This window comes from Topomyia yanbarensis, chromosome 3 (assembly GCF_030247195.1).
Source record: "Topomyia yanbarensis strain Yona2022 chromosome 3, ASM3024719v1, whole genome shotgun sequence".
NCBI classification, from domain to species: Eukaryota; Metazoa; Arthropoda; class Insecta; order Diptera; family Culicidae; genus Topomyia; species Topomyia yanbarensis.
This window is the reverse complement of record NC_080672.1, coordinates 177,406,329-177,411,961: the sequence shown is the minus strand read 5'-3', so window position 1 is coordinate 177,411,961 and position 5,633 is coordinate 177,406,329. Positions and strand designations below refer to the sequence as shown.

Sequence of the window (5,633 nt, the reverse complement as noted above, 5' to 3'; positions counted from 1 at the left end):
TACTTTTGATTTCCGCTGTCGATATTTATATGGGAAGTGTTTCCGCAATTTTCTCCCGGATAGACCCTAGCCGAGCACGTGTAAAAAAGTAGTGCAAAAAAAACCGATATTGAATTGTTAAATTGTAACAAATGGCGCCCAACGCTAAATAATTATAAAAAGGTTTTCAATTTTAAACAAAATTGCAACCCTTTTTTACCAGGCTCCGGGAGGAATTGCAACCAATATAAAATTGTTTGAAATATTTTTACCATTTGCAGGTTATATTTATATGATTATATTTGTGATTCAAGTGATTTATATAAAGTGCAAAAAAATCTTTCCGGGTGATGATAATTACTTTAGTGATAAATTTTACCGTCTCTTTTGTTTGACCATTTACCAGAATTCAGCCTTTTTCATTTAGACTGACGGGTGAGATTAATTTCCGGGGATTGAGTGATCGTTACCTAGTTCTTTTGTTCTCATTTGAACGCTTTGTTTCGAAACCAATTGTTCTTTTTTTTCGTTTTGAAAATGGCAGAGGTTAATCTAAATTTTGATCAAGCAGTGGAATGGATGAAAACGTGGTACTACGAAATGAGGATAGATCACTTAGAACAAGATGAAATAGTTTTTGAAACTACAGTTAGATCCATCGTAATTCGCGAGGATCCCACGTTTTCCCGAAGAAAACGTAGCTTACGGGACCACCTAAAAATTGAAAAAGAAGAAAATAGGTTATACGATGCTCAACTGTCAGTTGACATTGAAGAAGAAATTCTTTTATGTCAGCAAAAATGCGCTGAAATTTGTGGTAGGCTAAAACGAAACGATAGTACCATAATGAGCCGGTGTAAAACACGATTGTCACACTACGCTCACCGTAGTTATCAGCTCCTTAACCAAACAAATAAGACTTCGGAACTAGAAAATACACTTAAAACATTATTTTTTCAAATCGTAAATACAATTAAATCAGAATTTCACCCTGAACTGGAACGCGACGGGAACGCAGACAGTGATCATGGAGATTTACTCGATGATGATACACCAGCTGGCGATGAGTCCGAAAATTCTTCGTCACCTGATGAATCGCAAGATCGAAAAAAGAAACGTAAATCGGTAGATATTGAAATGATAAATTCTCTCCAAGGTCGAATCGAGCAATTAGAAAACGAATTGGCAAGTATGCAGTGCCCGCGTAATACAGCCCCACCAGGGCCCTCAAAAAAGCAACCCTCCATTTTGAAATCAAAAGCAAATAATAACGCATGTCTTGACCAAGCCGGTACATCATCCAACACAGCTAGAAATGCCACTTTTCATCCAACCCTCGATAACAATAACCCATTCTTCGTTTACGCGAACCCGTACCAATACTGGCAACAGTCAAGCAATCACAACCCAGTTCCAACCGATCCTCGGGCATGTAATCACGGTAGCAATAATTGGCAAGAAGTAATTAATAACCATAGGCAACCTTACAATCATTCTACGACAAAGTTTATTCCCACTCCTCCGAGTAATCACTCTCAGCAAAGGTTACCGGTGTCAAAATGGCCCATTTCTAAATATGATGGCGATGATCAGGGACTTAAACTTAACGAATTCTTAGAAATTATACAAGCATTATCTGTGGCGGAACACGTTTCCGAAACCGAGTTATTTGAGTCGGCGGTGCACTTATTCTCAGGTCCAGCACTCAAATGGTACATGACTATGCGTAGTACCGGTCGCCTTTTAAACTGGCAACATTTGGTGCTAGAATTACGACGATCATTTATGCATCCAGACTTAGACGCACTTATTAAAATGAAAGTCTACCAACGTAGACAACAAAGAAATGAAACTTTCCTTGAATTTTACCACGAAATGGAAAGATTATTCCGTACAATGAGCACACAATTGCCTGACTACGAGAAAGTTCAAATTCTATTGCAGAATATTAGAATTGATTACAAAAAACAAATAAATTTTATTCCCATCGCAGACTTGGCAACCTTAGTAGCGGCAGGCCAAAAGGTGGACGCGTTAAATTTTTCAGCCTATAATAAAGTTTTTGGAAACGAAAAATCACTAGCCTCGCTAGAAAATTCCAACTCCACCAAACAAACGAGAAAAGACAGGCAGCAATCTCAGCCTTCACAACAGCAATCGAGTTCGCGTAACGCACCCAAACCTATTACCAATCAGTCATTAAACCACGCGTCCCAACGCAATGAATCTCACACTCAATCTCTCAATGCCAATGCCGCTAGGAATTCTAACAGGTCTTTACTTACCCTCGAGGCCCTAATAGATGGCCATTGTCCACCACCCTCCAACAATTGTTTCAATTGTGGTAAATGGGGTCACAAAAGCCAAACCTGCAGACTACCGAGAGGTGTGTTGTGTGAAAACTGTGGTTTTCGCGGATACCCTTCTAATAACTGTCCTTTCTGCATAAAAAACGGCATGGCTGCGAGCGAAAATCGCCGTCCGCAAAGCCAGTAATTGCGTATAAATTCCAATCCACATTTTTGTCTAATTTCCAAATTGCTCCAGAAAATGTTTATGAAACTACTCCATCAACATTCTCCATTTCATACCCTTATCCCAACGATAACCGACCGTATACCACCGTGAGTTTGTACGGTAATAAGGTTCGCGCATTATTAGATAGTGGCAGCAATTTAACCATAATTAATAAATCGGTATATACACAATTAAAGTCTCCCAAAGTATCACCCCTACAAAACGCTATTTTACTACGCACGGCGAGCGGAGAGCAGCTTGATATTTTGGGACAATTATATCTCCCATTCTGTTTTAACGGGATGATGAAAGTTATTCCTATTCTCGGCAGTCCAAATTTCAACTTACCTTTTTCAATCCAAACTGATGCCAGTGACGTAGCTGTCGCTGGGATTCTCACCCAAAAACACGAAGAGGGGGAGAAAGTTATATCTTACTTCTCTCACAAGCTCACTACTCCTCAGAAAAATTATCATGCCGCTGAGAAGGAGGCACTAGCCGCTCTTCTAGCAATAGACGCATTTCGGGGCTATATTGAAGGCTATCATTTTACATTAGTCACTGATTCGTCAGCTTTAACACACATTCTCAACACTAAATGGAAAGTTGGGTCCCGATGCAGTAGGTGGAGTTTGGTTCTGCAGCAGTACGACATGACGGTGGCACACCGGAAAGGTAAAGACCATATCGTTCCAGATGCCTTGTCCCGAAGCACTGCTGCGATCCAGCCTTCCCCTGCCGCATCGTGGCGCAATTCATTAATAGCAAAAATACAACTTAAACCAGACGACTACATAGATTTTAAAGTTGACAACGGTCAACTCTACAAGTTTGTGACATCAAAAGGCGAACCCTACGACAGTCGCTTTGAGTGGAAACTAATTCCCGAACTGGATGAGGTCACTCAAATCATCAGGGAGAATCATGATGATGTATTCCACCCAGGCTTTGAAAAAACCCGCTCTAGAATTCAAAAGCGATACTACTGGCCCCAAATGGCCACAAACATTCGGTCTTACATTCAAAATTGTCAAACCTGCAAAGAAGTTAAACCAGCCTCCGTACCGGTGGCGCCCGAAATGGGTAAATTTAGGGAGGCCTCTCGACCGTGGCAAATAATATCTTTAGATTTTGTCGGTCCTTTGCCACGCAGTCGCAAAGGTAATCAACATATGTTAGTTATAACCGACTATTTTTCTAAGTGGGTTATGATACATCCCTTAAGAAAGCTTGAGAGCTCAGCCATGTGTGCGATTCTTCGCGACCACTGGTTCTTTCGAAATTCCGTCCCAGAGATAGTAATTTCCGATAATGGAAGTCCTTTTATCTCTAAGGAATTTAAGAACTTGGTGGATCGTTTCGGAATAACACACTGGCTGAACTCCAAGTATCATTCTCAAGCAAACCCGGTCGAGAGGGTGAATCGAACGATAAACGCTGCCATTCGGACATACCTTCAAGATGATCAGCGCCTATGGGATACAAAACTACCTGAAATAGAATTAATCTTAAACACCAGCATTCACTCTGCTACTGGGTTTACTCCGTATTTTGTGACACACGGCCACGAACTTTCGGAAAGGGGGGCCGACCATCGCCTATTTCGTCACGGGAAAAATTGCTCAGAGGAGGAAAGGGAATCAAAGCGTAAACAAATGTTTACAAAAATCTACGATTTGGTCATCAAAAACCTGGCCAAAGCACACGAGACCGCGCGAAGGCATTATAACCTCCGACACAAACGGTTTTCCAAATCCTTCTGCCAAGGTCAACTCGTTTTCAGAAGAAACACTAAACTGTCTAGCGCGATCGAGCACTACAACGCGAAGTACGGCCGACAATACCTACCGTGCAAAATATCTGCGAAAGTCGGATCCAACTCATACCGACTGGAAGACCTATCAGGGAAAGATCTGGGGGTTTGGCCGGCCATTCATTTAAAGCCGGGGTAAAAAAAAAACACTAGGTCTTAATTTCATTCTTTATTTGGTTAGGCTGTATCCTTGTATCGGGGTGGGAAACTGAAAAAAAAGAGCTTTTTAATTGTAAAATATATACTCACCTGAAGCAATGAACCCCGACGATTTCCCCGGTAACATAATCTAAAAAAAAGAGGTCCAAATTAGCCACCAAAACACCTTAAAAAACATTTCCTCACCTAAAATAAGCAAACCTACTTTCGGTCATCCATTCTTCAACATAATGTTTTGTATTTGTTGATTCTCTGCTGTCATTATCGTTTTGACGTCTGACATTCTCCTCCGTTCAGGAGTTGACCTAACGGGTGGCACAAAAGTGGGTTCTATGAAAAAGAAAGGCAATCCGGTGCATTCGATGTTATATGTGAGGGAACACGGAGCACAGTGGGTCAAACCTGATCGACTATGGAAATTTATTATTAATCTAAATTCGATCAGTTCGTCGACAAACTAAAATGATCATAATTGAGAAAGCCTATAGAATAGGCATAATATTAGGGCGCCCTAGAATAGAGATAGATTTTTAGTTAAGGAATGAATGTCTGAGGAAAGAATGCGTGATGTGAAGCATGAGAGATAAGTGATTGATGTGAATGAAATGCCTGAATGTAAGATGTGAATGTGATATGATTGAAAGCGGACGAATGTAAGAATGAGCGAAAAAAAAGAACAAGTGGGTTTTAATAATACTTAGAAACTTTTGGTTTTAGTTTACATGCTAACGACCGGATAAAAGGAGAAGGGAGATGTTTTCTCGATATCTTTGAAATCTCCTTCCATGAGTAATTCACCTAGTCAATCTAGTCCACCTTTCTTGGCAGGAATTTGGATGAGTTCTGGTATTATGGTCAAATGAGGGAGTGGTATGAAATACTATTTTATCTGACGGATCCTGAGATTGCAAAATAGCACAATTAATAAAAATCACCCTGAATCACAAATATACTCTTCCGTGGCGAGTCTCACCAATTGAAAATCTTATAATACAGCAGAAAAGATCCTTTGGGAAAATCATTGTTCTGTATTAAAATGGATATTCAAAGGGCAGTAGGCCCACGATTTATAATCTGAAATTGGATACCCCAAATCAAACTTCTTTTGAACATGGCGAGTCTCACCGCTCTAAATTCAAATAATGTGGTAGAAAAGAGCTCCTTA

General features: G+C 40.3%; 1 long non-coding RNA gene across 1 annotated transcript; it reads right to left on the bottom strand.

The window, feature by feature from the left end:
* Positions 1–367: 367 nt before the first annotated feature.
* Positions 368–1,896, bottom strand: LOC131692035 (uncharacterized). Its single transcript, XR_009305900.1, has 3 exons — positions 970–1,896; positions 865–906; positions 368–693 (listed from the first exon to the last, which is right to left on the bottom strand). It is a non-coding gene; the product is annotated as an uncharacterized LOC131692035 (long non-coding RNA).
* Between the last annotated feature and the right edge of the window lie 3,737 nt (positions 1,897–5,633).